Source organism: Pan troglodytes, chromosome 7 (assembly GCF_028858775.2).
Source record: "Pan troglodytes isolate AG18354 chromosome 7, NHGRI_mPanTro3-v2.0_pri, whole genome shotgun sequence".
Classification (NCBI taxonomy): domain Eukaryota; kingdom Metazoa; phylum Chordata; class Mammalia; order Primates; family Hominidae; genus Pan; species Pan troglodytes.
This window is the reverse complement of record NC_072405.2, coordinates 149870177-149884615: the sequence shown is the minus strand read 5'-3', so window position 1 is coordinate 149884615 and position 14439 is coordinate 149870177. Positions and strand designations below refer to the sequence as shown.

The 14439-nt window shown below is 49.8% G+C and overlaps 1 protein-coding gene across 2 annotated transcripts in view; it reads left to right on the top strand.

Annotated features, from left to right (window-relative positions):
* KCNK9 (potassium two pore domain channel subfamily K member 9) overlaps positions 1-12668 on the top strand; it is a 105314-nt gene extending 92646 nt beyond the window's left edge. Inside the window, exons 3-4 of one of the 2 annotated variants that reach the window (XM_519977.9) lie at positions 817-2155; positions 11905-12668. The gene's annotated coding sequence lies outside the window, so the exon portion shown is untranslated. Of the gene's footprint in view, positions 1-816; positions 2156-11904 lie in introns of those variants that run through there. The other variant, XM_009455979.5, reaches the window with a different exon arrangement.
* Positions 12669-14439: the final 1771 nt, after the last annotated feature.

Genomic DNA, 14439 nt, shown 5'->3' with positions numbered 1-14439 from the left:
CAATAGCAGAGAGAACTATGGTGGTCACAAACCAAGGCCAGGTGCATTCTGGGCTCCCCAAAGCGCTGAGCATAAATCCATTCTATGTGGTTCTTTCTTGACCACACCTGATAGAGGCTGCTGATTCAGGAAAACAGCAAATCTATGACCACGGTCTCCCACACTGACCTTCTATGTTGAAGATCCCAGAATTACAAAGAATGGTCCAATGAGCTTCCCTAGACCTCTCGCCCAGACCCCCAGCCTCAATACTTTGCCACCCTGCTCCCCAACTCTCACTCAGATGTTTGGACGATGTGTCGTCATGTCTGCAACTTTTCAGTGGTTCAGCCAAAGAAGAAATTGTCCGCCATGAACAAGAGCACTCTCCTACCTGACGGTGCCATTGTCACGCCTAAGAAACTTTCATACAATCTTATTGTCTGATACAGACTGTATGTAAATCCCCAATTGTCTCAAAAATGTCCAAGAGCTTATTGAGTCTAAAATACAACCCAAGATCACCTCCCACAATTGCTTGTCTTGTTGTTCCAGACTTCCCCCAAATAGGACGTCCCCATCACCATTTCTGTCTTCACAATGTTGGCCTTTTTGAGAAGTCCTGGCCAGAGTCTTATAGAATAATGCCCTGTGATCTCCTCTGCTTGTTTCCTCAGGTTAAGACAGTTTTGGCAAAAAAAAAAAAAAAAACCCAACAGAGTTGATGTCGAGCAGCCATGATTTATGCATTTGATGTTTGGCTCTCTGGGGACCTCTGTGGTAACTGCTTTCATTGTGGATAAATAAGTCGTATTAAATGTTGTTTTCCTCTGTTAGGGGAACTAACTGCACATTCAAGAGAGGCGTCCGTGGATGCTGGGTCTCACTGCCAAAGCCGAACACGGCTTCGGGATTTCTGCCTTCTCAAGTGGACCTCTGCTGTGCTGGGTGAATGCCTCTACTCATTCCCCTACACAACTGTGGGGATGGTCCAGCTACACATAGACAGGAAGCCCAGAGAAACGCTCGATGTGAGGGTCCCCGCAAGCCAGTCGGGCTCTTTCGGCACCTGGCCCCCCCAAAGCTCCTCAACGAGGAGTACAGACTGCCAAGCCCTTCCACTCATTCATCATCATAAAAATGTAACTTGCTATGGCAGCCTCTTGGCCATTAAGGGCTATACTTTGTGACCTCTGTCCTTGAGATCTTTGCTCTGACAAGTTCTATAGCCTTCTCAGTGCTGCTATCGTAACGCAGTGTCCCTGCTGTGGCTAAGTAACCTTTCGTTTTGATCAAGATTTGTCCACGCAGACTCCTACCTCTGCGCCTTTGCCCGTGCCGTTCCCACTACCTGGAAGGTCTCCCCGTTGCTCTCCAGCTTTGAGGTGGAGACAGAGCATCTCACACTTCCTTTTGGAGTCTCCTGACCCTTTTGCTCCCTGCTGGACTTGGCGATGTCCTCTTCTGGGCTCCCCTAGTCCTTGTTTTGGTTGTGAGCGACCGCACCAGGGAGCAAACCTTCTATGGGCCCGGCCACAGGAGCAGCAAGCACTGGGCAGTGCCCCAGAGGGAAGGACCATCGCGAGAATAAAGGCACTGAGATGTCTGGCATCTTGCCCAAATGGCCACTTATCACCGTGATTGAGGCACGTCTTAACTTGCTGAAGTGGAAACAGGGTAACTCAATGCACGCCTCTGCACCATCCCTGGAAACCAATCCAGATCTATGAGAAGAAAACTGGTCATCATAGCACTGGTGATTCAACGGCACCTGCCTGGCAGGGTGGAGTGTGCCCCATACAACAGGGCTGGAAGCTGCCACACCAGGTATTTCTCATAAGGCGGGTACAGGGATGGCACCAGACTACAGGAGCATACTTGTGATGTCACTCTGAAGAAGTTGGGCCCCGTGATGGGAATGTCATCAGGAAACTGGGTCCACACTGTTTTCTTGTGGCAACACTTCTGGTGGAGGCTGCGAGGGGATGGGGACATGCACCATGAGTGACTCAGGAACCCCCAGCCTCTGTGGCCTGGCTCCTGCCCACCCCTAGCTCTGGGGCCTTGAGAGAGGCAAGCACACGCTCTTCTCGCCTCCAGAGAGCGGCGTGGGGGTGTGGATACTGCTCAGGCCCTGGCATCTCGCACGCCTAGGACCAGCCTCTGCCATTCACAGGTGGGTGGTGGTTTTGCCTCTCTGAGCTTCAGTTTCCCCACCTTTAAATTGGAGATTATACATAACACCTACTGCAAAGAGTGCCTGTGAAGACTAGATATGATGTGATGACATTTAATGGCACCTGCTCTGTGCCAAGCACCCTGACAGTGTTCTTATACATGTTTGCATTTCTCATAAAAGCAAGGCCCATGTCTCCCAGAGGAAGTTACTCTGGGGGCATTGGACTTGAAATCAAACTATGGAGAAAAAAGTGATCAAGTCTGGTTGAGGAACTCAGGCAGAGCTTCATGGAGGAAATGGGTTTCGGAAATCATTGAGGCGAGCCTTAGAGGAGCAAATGGGTGCTATTTTAGGCAGAGACACAGCGCAGGCAAAGGCATGGGCCAAGGCCCAGGGTGCGACAGCACAGGGGGCACAGATTCCATCCCACTGTCAGTGGAATCCTGCCACTCTTGGGAGACATGACACAGCATAAATCTCAAGGCCCTCCACAAGCTGGCCACATCCTAAGTCATTCAAGCCACTCTTCTGCTCAAGAACCTTCCCTGACTCCCTAGTGCCCACAAAGTTCGTTTATGTTAAGGTCCTGCACTCTAACCACCCTAGCCCGAGTCTCAGGCTTTCAGGGAGGCACTATCCATCTAGATGTCCCTCCTGGGTCCTCCTCCCATAATAAAATTCTAAAAATAGATCCTGGAGTCTCACCAAACTTGAATTCTGTGGCATCCCCTTGTTTGGGTGGGGTTTTGACAGGCAGAGGACATTAGCTTGAATTTGCATATGGGGATCTTTCTGGATAAGATCTTGGTCTTTAACTTAAGCATCCTGGGGTCTTGTCTTGATGAAATCTTCCGCTGGTTTTACCAAAGACTAGCATGAAACAAAAGGAAAATGCTGTATAAAAGAAGTTCTTAAGCTTACTTGGCATGAGGAACTTGTTTCCTGATTGATTTCATGAAAAACAGTGATCTTGACTCCCTGCATGTGTGCCTTCTGGGACTGAAGCTGGCTAAGGCCTTGTGGGCACTTGCTCCCCTCACCCCCCAGGAGATGAGACCTATGGGTCTGTCACCCAGCACAGGGTCCTCTGAGGGTGTCAGATGATCCAGGAGTGCCTACTGTCAAGGTGAGTGCTGGTGACCCAGAGGTAGCAGCTCCTGGTGAGAAGCTCTGTGTGCAAAGCTGTTCCCATCAGGACTTAGAAATATGAGCTTGATTTTGAAATGAGGCCTCTGGGTGGTGGAGGCTGAGGGAGGGCAGAGGCTGGGGTGAGGGTGGGATGATGTACAGGAAAGAAGTCAAGTCTAGGGAACATGGGTGGAATCAACACTCAGATTTTGTCTTTGTGATTTGCTGTGTGACCTAGTGCAAGACATCCCACTCCTCTGGGCCTGAGTTTTCTAACTTACAGACTAAAGGGTCTGGCCAAGATACCAAGGCCCACTACACCCCACCCCAGTGTCCACCATGGACAGGACGCCAGTGTGGGGAGGACTGGCTGAGCTGACTTCAGCTGCATTGGAAAATATGCCCCCTCCACCTCCCCCAACACTTTCTGTTGCAGGTGACTCTCAGATGCTTTAGTTTTAATGACATATGGATCCTTAATTAACCAACAGCCCTGTGCAATCTTTGCTTAATTTCTTGGTAGGCTCACCTCCCGTCCTCACCACATGAGGTGCCCTGCTCTAAAGGAAGAAAGCCTTAGCCAGTCGAGCTGTGAGTCATCAGTATCTGCAGAGCAGCCCACAGGCCTGGCCTCTGGAGCTCACCCTTCCTGGTGAGAGAGGGGCCTGCCCCTGCCCAGCATTTACCTTTGGGCTTGGCCTGAAGCAGCTGTTCCACCCTGCCATGTCTTCCTCTGGGTTCCTCACTCCAGGGTTCTCTTTGCTTCCTAGGAGAATATATCCCCCTACCCCCTTCTGAGGGCCACTTGGCCCAGCAAAGGGCCTTGCCTCAGGTCAGCTCAGCTCAGCTGGGGCCCAAACCTCTTAGACTTGCATATAGTGTAACACCGTGCAAGTGAAGATGTTTCTTCCCGCTGGCACACTCACTCTTCATGCTAGGTAGGTGGCGGGTGGGTGGGGCAGAGCACTCCCATTTGGCATATGGGGTAACAGGGCTCAGAAAAGCGGCAGAGCTGGAACTCCAAGTCAGGTGTCCTGACTGCATATTTCCAGGTACCTATCCTGAAGCTCCCGGGGCGGGGTGGGGCGGGGTGGCGCGGGATGGGTCCCTCAGATTGCCATGAGGAAGGGACATAGATAGGGGCATGCCTCAGGAGGAAGAGGGAGGGGGTGTCATCTCCAGGTCAATCAAATACATACGCGGGGGTGGGGGCAGTGGGCATTTCACATCAGCAGGCATTAGAGAGGAATAAGTGCCAGGTCAGCCAGAAAAAGATGTGCTGAGTCTGCCAGTTCCTTCACCCAGTTCAAAAGCCCAGCTCTGGGCTCAGCACCACAGACAAAACCATAAGCCAAGAGCCACGTTCAGATGAAGCCTTTGATTGTTACTAATCACACAGAGCTTTGTCCATCTTTTCTCTACAACAGTGGCCCCCAGAAGGCAGATCTGAGACCAGCAGTAGTGGGGTCTCTGGCCTGAAGGGTGGGCTGGTGGACCTGAGCTGGATACGGCGTGCAGTACGTTGTGTAGTAGAATGTGGCTGGAGGGCACAAGTACAACCCCACCCCGCCCTGCCCCCCCCCGCAAAGCCTGCAGTAGCCCCTGCACAGGACAGGGCTCTGTGGCGGGGGTGCAAGAGCCTCTGCTGAACCCTCCCACACTGTGGTGTGACCCAGGCTGGCCGCCTGTCCCAGGAGGTAGATCTGAGAAAGAGCTAGAGAAGCACAGTGATGCTCAAACACATCTGGCAAATGCCCCACTAAAGCCTTCGTTTCCCCGTCTGCGAAGGAAGGATCTGGAGAATAGGACTGTTCTGGAAGGATTGGGGGTGGAAACCCCTGTTCTGCAGATGCTGCTGTGATAAACCACCTAAAACACTGGGTGGGAATCTGCCCCCAGGGTGGGCCTGGGTTTTGTCTGAAACTTTGTGTGGGACTCACAGGTTGGCAGGGAATCTGGAGTCGGTGGGGAGGCAGGACTTGTCCTTGTCACCAGCACCTCCCTCAGTGTGGTGACAGTTGGTCCTGGCACCTGAAGGGTCCAGTTGGGAAGACAGAAGGGGGAGTCAGTTCCTTGGAGACCTCTACGCATCCAGAGAGCAGTGCTTGATTTCGAGGAGGGAGGTCTTGTAAGCTTCAGCCATGAGTCTTTGTCTCTTAAAGTCTGAGCTCTCAGCCTTGCCTCTTCTAGCCAGCAGGCACTGGGTGGTGTAGACATCAGGGGCCTTCCTAAGCACCCAACCCTGTTTCCTTTCCCTCCTCATTTGTAATAGGACCACTTGGTCTTGGCAAGTCACTTATCCTTTCCTACAAAAGATGAAAAGGCCAGGTGAGATAAGAGGCAGGTGTCTTCCAGGTAGATACTGGTGAGGATGAAGTGACAGTGTGGTCACATCCTGGACTGACATTTCTAGTGGGGGAATTTGGAGAGACAGGGCCCAGTCTTTCCAGCAGTGGGCTGGGTTCCTACACAGGGGCCAGATCCTGTCTTCCAAGGACATCACCTGTTTCAGGTAGATTAGTTCTGTAAACTCCCTCTCCTCTCACTGGAGACTCTGCCCCTACAGAGCCCTTTTAATCCTTCTGATGGATTTTTCCATCAGATGGGGTCTCCTTGATGACCCCAGCACTCAGTGCCCAGTGAACCAGATGCCTGGACAGTGGTGTGGGTGGGAGCATGCTCCAGGGAACCAAATTCCACTTCTCTCAGATGACACAGCTATGAGGCATGAGGGGCTGCAACAGTGGGCCCGGCAGCTCCCGGGGGCCCCTTTGTGCAACTCGGGCTGCCGATTCAGCCGTTTCTCCAGCCACTATTGACTGAGCACGTTGAGCATGTGCTGCCTGCTGTCCTTACTGGGGGCCATGGAGGTGAGCTAGACGATCAAGTCCTTGGCTTCATGGGACTAAGATGCCAATGGACCACAGCCTCCCTGATGCACAGAGTCTAGAAGCAGTGCCAAGGAGCAGGGAGCAGGAATGGGAACCAGAACAAGTCTGGGCAACTGTTTTACTTTCTCACGTGGAATTTTAGAAGTTGGGTGGAAAAATAATATGAAAGGAAAAACACAATTAGTGGGAACCCAGTGAAGCAGAACCCACAATTAACAAGATTTCTCTATAATTTGATAGCTCCTCAGAGGAACACACTACTGAAAAAGGCTAATTATATATTTGTTTGTTCAGCCCACAAATAGCATTTTGACAGCCGTTTTGTGTGTGTGTGTGTGTGGGGGGGGGTATGGGGGAGAAGGACCTTATGAGATCATCTCAGTCCACCCTCTGCTTCATCAGAAATCTCCACTAAATAGATATTGCACTGGGTTAGGCAAAACTGTTGATTTTGTTGATTAAAATTTAAATAAGAAAACAGATTAACCCCCACTTGAGAGATTTGAAGATATCAAGTATATCCAAAAACATTGATGAGGCGGCTTAGAGTTAAACAGAGACACGGGACAGAGATATCAAAGATGAGTAGAATTTAAGCCACTGAATTAAGGAGAAAAACTTCCAGTCCATTCCCAGCAGGCCAAGAAATTGCTGATAATCCCTCTTAGATGTACAGTATTTTTTACTTCAGCCAACTGTGTATCCTTGTACCTTAAAACATCAAAACGAAAACTTGTTGCTTTTGACTCCAGGCATAGAAGAAATTAAGCTTGAATTAGTTCCAAACTCACACCCATCAAAATGATTGGCATATACTCATGGGGCACCTCCTGGGGAGGGTGGGGTATGGGGATATGGACCCTCGTGCATCCATCTGGGGTATGTGTGTGCATGTGCATTGACCGGATGTCTGTGGGTCTTTGGATTTTTGTGTTCCTCCTCTCCAGCCCCCAGCATAGCTGGGCATTTTTGTGACTGTGCAGTAAGGGGACCTGGATTTGGTTCTTATGAAGATGCTACCAGAGGCCTGCCACAGCACTCCCTGTGGGAGGGTGATGGAAATCAGGAAAGTTCTAGCAGAAATGGGCTTAGTTACCTTGGGACTGTTTGTTCACATTCTAGGAGGATGAAATGGTTGGTCCCGGACCCTTAGCAGGACCCACCTTCCTCCCTTGGTGAGTGGGATTTGAACAGGCCCTATTGTGGTCAAGGTGTCAGGCCTTTGGTAGGAAGCTGTATCAGATTTGGCAAAAATCAGCAGTTCAAACTCATCCATAGAGAACCAAATTCAAAAGGAGCCTACTGCTTCTGTTTGTTTTCTTTTGTTCATCTTCTCTGGCCTTCTCTGTGGAGACGGCACCTTCACAAATGGCCTTAGAATGCCGTTCTGAAGTTCAACAGAATAAGACAACCATCAAATGAATATCAGAGGTATTTATTATTGTCACAGCTTACCTAATATTTAAAAAAAAAACTAGTAACTAATGTTTACAAGTCCAAGTAGACATCCAGCCCATGTAGAATATGTAACTTACACAAGGGTTTGCATCTTTCTTTTGTAACGAGTGCGGTACGCAGCCCTGTATATATTTTACAATGTCTTTACAGAAAAAAAATCATTTAATGTGGTGTTGTACAATAATGCATTTTTCTAATTTTTTTCCATTAAAATCTCTATGGCACGTTTACAAATGTATCTTGGTCTTTCTTCACTGAGAAAGGTTGGACAAGACCTGCTTTGATGCCTCGTCTTCCTGCCTGTAAACCACATTCTGAAAGCAGAGAGCAAGGTGGACAGTCCTGGCTGTATACCCTGTTTGCTCTTGGTCTTCCTCATTGTAGACAGGCCTACTCGGAGGCCTTTCCCCTAACAACCTCGGTCAAGCAAGGAATTTGCCTTAAAATACGAAACTATCCTTCTTGGACTTTATGTGCTGACTCAGTTATTTTGTGCAGCTTGAATTGGATCCAGGAACCAGAAAGTAGATGAGCACCATTTCCAGGAGGCCATGAAACCAAACCAAACCAAACCAAACCAAACCAAACCAAACCAAGAGTTTGACCTCAACTGAACCGAGACCGGATTTGCTGATTTTTGTTTTTCTTTCATGGCCAAGGAATCTGAGTTAAAAATGAGGCAAACCATGCTGCCCTTTTCCACCAGTGTGTGTATGGACACAAGAAGGGAAAACGAGGCAGTTAGCAGGTGCTCAGTGTTCTTTATATCGAAGGCAAATCTGCTCCTTCCAGCTCCATAGGAGCTGCCCAAGTACTGGGGCTCCCAAGCTCCACCTGGAAGGCTCATGAAGACAGGTTTCTGGGTCGTGCCCTTAGTCTGGATCCAGGATGGGGCTGAGAAGGTGCATTTCCAAAGGGCACTCAGGTGATGCTGCAGCAGCTGTCCCAGAGATTAACGGGAGATGCTGGCCAAAAGCAGACCATGGCCACAGGTCATGTTCCTGAACCTAGCCACAAAAAGCCAGGCTGTTTTTTGTCTTTCTCGGAGGCCATGCCTCCTCTTTCCCTGCTTACCTGCTCAGCTCTGTTTGGCATCCCCCAGGGCCTACCCAGGGCTCATCCAGGAAACAGATGGGCCTGAGCCCTGGTAAGAATTATTAATTCTTAGTGATTGAGGCTTAATTTACATACAGAAAAACTTACTCCGGGGTGTTCCGTGTTCCGTTCTCTGCATTGTGACTTGGGGTCTTAAATCCTCTTAAAATGTAAATAAGGACGGTTTGCTTTCTCTCCTCAACCCTTCTGTGGATGCCTGGCTAGAAGCCAGGTCTTTCCTACCGGTCAGCTTTGCTCCTATCTGCGTGCCCGGCTTGTGCTCTCCATGGCGTGCAGGTGCGCCTGCGTGGCACCCCCACCTGCTGTTCCCTCAACCAGCAGCTCTTTTCACCCCACCTCCTCCCGTCCCACAGTGTCTCTGCTCAGATGTGACCTTCTTGGAGGTCGCCTCTCCAGCCTGCTTTCTCCTCTAGCACTGATCACCATCTGCCACTACTAAACACTTGACATGTCTATTGTGTCTTCCCCAGGGAAGCATGAGCCCCACAGGGCAGAGGACAGGGACTTTCACTTGCTTTATTCATTCACAGCTCTACCCTAGAGCCATATCTGCAGACAATAGTCCTTCAGCCTTCCCTGAATACCTAAATGATGGGATGAAGTCAGAGTCTGCGCCCTGGAGAGCCAGGGAGGCTCTTGCATCCTTCTCTTCCTCTGCTCCTCCTACCCCAAACATTAGTCTCATGGCCTGCACTGGCCCTGAAGGAGAACTTCCTGGCTCAGAGGGATCCAAGGTCCCCAGCACCCTGACACATGAGCTCAGGGAGGCTGTGGGACCGTCCAACTCATGAGGCAGGGCCTGTTGCTAAACTGCATCCTGGGGTCCAGTGGCTCCAAGAATGTGGACTGGGGATCCACAGCAGGGCTGGCTCTTGGTTTATGACCTAAGGCAATTTCTATTTCTCTTCTCTTTGGAAGACAGTTTCTATCCTCAGTGAACCAGGTTAGTGCTTCCTAAGAACTCTGTGCTTTCCAGAATCTTCAAGGGATAATATGGCTGAGTTCCTTTCCTGTCTTTTCTATTATTTTAGCCAAGGCCCAAGCTCAGAGGGACACCCTGAGCAGGTTGGACAAGACCTGCTTTGATGCCTCGTCTTCCTGCCTGTAAACCACATTCTGAAAGCAGAGAGCAAGGTGGACAGTCCTGGCCGTATACCCTGTTTGCTCTTGGTCTTCCTCATTGTAGACAGGCCTACTCAGAGGCCTTTCCCCTAACAACCAAGTAAGGAATTTGCCTTAAAATACGAAACCATCTTTCTTGGACTTTATGTGCTGACTCAGTTATTTTGTAAGTAACTCAGTAAGAGGGCAGTCGTGGATGAGGCAGTTTTGAGTCCCTGGCTAATCAGTGCAGCATCCACAACTTCCTTTTGCTCCCTAATGAGAACTCTGTGTGATCAGGACACCTGAGATTCTAACCCCACAACAGCGCCTTCCCCTCTCTCTGCCACACCCCTGCTGCTGGTCATTCAATCCAAACACACGGGTGCTTGTGCCGCTGCCCAAATGAGGAATTGGGGGGCAGGTGGGAGACTTTGGAGCATATTCCAGGGAGTCTTCATCACTGTCATCATTGTTATCACCGTGTACCTGTTAATGGAAATAATGGTCACTTAAAATACTTTTCTGCATATCTTGGTTTGTTCCTCCATCATGTGGTTAGATTTTCACTAAGTTCTGTGCAGTTTACATTTGGGATGATCTGATGAGAACCGTAGGAGCACACCACAGCAGGAATACACAGCATTCTTGTTGTGAGTTCCCTTGAAGAGGACACTTGAGGAAAAAGCAGTTATGCTCTAGGGCAACTGAAACCACGGTGACAAAGAGGTCATGACTGGCAGCGATACGCCACCATGTAAAGAATGTGAGGTTTCAAAGGTTTTACTCTCCCTTTCTGCAAGTGGAAAATCCTATCAATTAAGAGCCACAGCAGATGTTCCAGCTTGCAGGGGCCAATTTTCAATTGAGCTCCTTCTCACGTGAGCACCTCTGTGTTATGCTGCACAATGAGCAGTATCAGAACTTCTTTGTTTTATAATGATTCTCACAAGCAACCCAGAGGGGTGAGCCCTACCATTTAGTATCCCTGTGTCCTTGGTCACTTGGCTCATCTGCAAATGGTCAAGTAGACATTATTAAATAAGACATAGGAGATCACCGTGCTAAGCAGTTCCTATCATCGTGTGGTAGGCATTGCGTGCTAAGTTCTTTTCTGGTAATCCTCAGAGCATCTCCTAAAATGCTTTCTGTAGCTTGCTGGTCCTATAAGGTCTCCCACCACCCTCCAAAAAAATGTAACAGGCATTGCTGCGTTCTAAGTCCCTTTTGTGCAGATTTACAACTCACACCACAAGACATCTCACAGTATTTACTGTCTTAAAGAAAAATTTGAACTTTGCCAACCTAGGGGGTTCCTGAGCAAATCTCATCAATCCGTTTTCCCCGGAACACTGGTGGCATTCATCACCAATCCATCCTGCATGCCTGTGATCATCAAGGCTGTGCAGCAGCCCCTCCCATCTTTGCACCCTCCAGGCCTATCAGGGTTGCACTTCCTGGTCCCCTGGGTGGGTGCGGTTATGTGATTAGTTCTGGCCAATGAATCACAGGTGAAGCTGCACAGATCACTTCCCGGCTGCAACCTGAACTGTGTGAGACCCTCCAGGACTTTCTTTCCTTCTGTTGCACTGACAGGCAAGTTTCAAGATAGTGGCTAAGCCCAGGTCCTGAAGAGAGGAGGTAAGGTGGGAACTCCCCAGCTGGCCCATGGTGGACACAAACGGTGAGAAAAAACCTTCAAGCCACTATGATATAGGGGTTTGTCAGCCTATCCTGACTGCTCCAGGTTTGTTCCTGGGGACACCGTTCCTCAGGCGGTTAGTGCCTGACACATGCGGGTTCACAATAAATATCTGAGTTAATGACTGGCTGACATCATCTTCCCAAACAGTAAGAGGGGTCTCTATAGAGACCCTAACATGCAATAAAATCTTACATCAGGAGCAGGGGGTCTTAATTATCTGGGTTAAATATTGCTCACTCCAGTTTCACCCTCATCCAGGGACTTTTAAGAAATATTTCATCCATAGAGCTTTTCCATTTCAAATGTGATTTTCACTTTCAATTCTTTGTGTTTCCTCCTTAAAACAGGACCGTGCAGGCAGCCCCAACAGAGGACGGGGACAGCTCTCTCCTTCTGTAAGTGAGGCAGTCTCATCCTTCCCTGGATCCTCAGCATCTCTTAACCAGCAGTGGCAGAGGTTGAATTAGAATGGCACCAGCTTCGGATAAAAATCCAGATCTCGCTTTTCAAAATGTGTCTAGAGCTGGTGGCTGTAAGGAATCAATCAAGCCTCAGCTGTGATTCTAATCCTGCCAAGTCCACCTGAGAGCCGACTCATTCATCCAAAGAGAGAACGGTTTGGATGGAGCTCAAGGTGCCTGGCTTGCTGGCATAGCCCAGACATCCTCTTAAAGGCCGGGCCACAGAGCTAGAAGGTCTGTCACTACTCAGTTGGGGAAATCGTCTGAGAAGTTCAAGTCCACTGCCTCGCAACTCAAATGAGTCAGCCTCACCAACCAAGAATCGCGTTCATAAACAGACTCAGAGCCTGCGTGCCGTGGGGTTTCCCCATCTGCAACTCTCTCACCTGGCCCTCCTGCAGGGCCCGGCGGGGACTGGGGAGGGTCAGTGCTCCCTGGGGCGGGGACTGGGTCTGTTTCCAGGCTCAGTGCCTCTGAGTCATACAGATGCCAGGTGGTCCTGCTGCTTACCCTCGCTGAACCTCAGGCTTCTCGTGTAAACAGGGCGCTTTTGAGGAATTATTATTAACATCTCCCTGTGAGTCAAAGCACCTACTGAGATAATGTATGTGATGCTTGTAATAAATGCAGCTACATGCCAGGCACTCTGAGATGCTGCCTTTGTGGTTATTATTTTTAGCTCAGCCGTATGCGTGCCGGAGTGTGTTCCTGTTGGCTGTGCTTCTACCATGGAAAGTGGCTTCTAGCGTGTTTATTTGCCTGGCACCTGCCCCTTTTTGCTGCTCCTTGCAATAGCCCAGACTTGAGCCAGGGTACAGACCCAGAACCCCTTGAATGAAAGGGAGACCCAGTGCCCTTGAGGAAGCACCCTGGTACACTGCCACACATTTATCCTGTGAATTTTTCTCATCGCCTTTCTCGAAGGCAGCTATGGCCATTTACTAGGGACACAGTGCACTGGGAGAAAGGAGAACGATCAGACTTTTTGGGGATCACCAGACCCTGGCTCTGAACTGACACCGATTCCAGGAGGCCTGGATGTTGCTGTGGTTTATCAGTCAGAGGAGGTGATTAGAGAGTGAGGTGATCCCTGGAGTTGTAGCTCAGGTCCATCTCAAAGTGGGCACCGTGGGTCTCCCAACCCATCCTGTGGCTGCTGACCAAGTTCTGGAATGCATCATTGGAATAGACACTCAGCAATGGGCAGAACCTGTACACTGGTCGTAGACCTCACCCCCAGCCAGGGCTGAGGGTGGACCTTCACACGCAGGCTAACTATGGCACTGTGTCCTCTGGGCCAGAGGTGGCTCTGGGGACAGACTCCAGTCACAAATTGACCACTTGGAGCTCTCCCTATTCTTTCCTAACAAGAACTGGATGGGAAGAGCTGTCTGCCCCTGAGGCAGGCTGGCTGGAAGGGATGAAGCCAGTATTCAGGCATCTTGCAAGGTCTAAGAGTGCTTAGTCCTGGGTGAAATCACCCCCATGGCCAGATCTACTCCTGTCCCTTCTACTGGCTAATACAAGCTCATCAGTTTTTAATAAGCCAGGTGAGCTTGGATGCAATGACAGACTCTAGCAGCCTGACTCATTGTAGGGGGAATCTTCTATTCTCCCCTCCAAATCCCTCTCCACCTTTGTCTACTCTGCCCTGTGTCCACGGAAACAAACCTGTGTGGCTTCCATGTAGGCTTGGTCAATGCAGAGCTCTGGCAGGAAGTCAGGAGGTTGGAGGAAAGAGGGAGGATTTATTCCCTTTCCCCTGTGGCAACTCTGTGGTCTGGATGTTTTCTAAAGGAAGGGCCTCAGCCTCTGCCAGGAAGCCCTCTCCACACTGTCTCTGGCTTCCAGGTTCTGAAATACTCTTTCTTCCTGGCCTAAGGAAGTGAATCCTGGGTACTGCACTATCCTTTATGGTTTCCTTACACTCTGCTGAGCTTTGGAAAATAGTCCCTTCATTAAAGCATCCGCAAATCACCCAGCAGGACTTCGCCATCTCTGTCCTGGTGGACCCTGCCTGCTTGACACACTGCACCCAGACAGCCCAGACTAAGTGGACAAAATGTCATTATGATCATCACTAGAGCATCTCATCAGGAGAGCGAGGTACAAGTCTTGGCCCAGGCAGAGATCTTGGGAAAGATAACGTAAGTGATCTAGGAAAGGAAAGTATTTGCTTAACTTAGGAGTAAGCATTGTTCTATCGCCACACACTGTGCTGAGCACCTTCTGATGCCAGGTTTCCTACTGGGACAATCCCCCCACCCCAAGGAACTGGCCTCAGCAAGTGAGGTGGCCCTACTATGAGGGAAGAAATCTAGAGGTCACTCCATATCCCCAATTTTTTTATGGTCCGTTCAACATCAACTCATCCTCTCCTGGAAGCAGTTCTAGATCCAAGTTTTTTTTTTTATTCCCCAA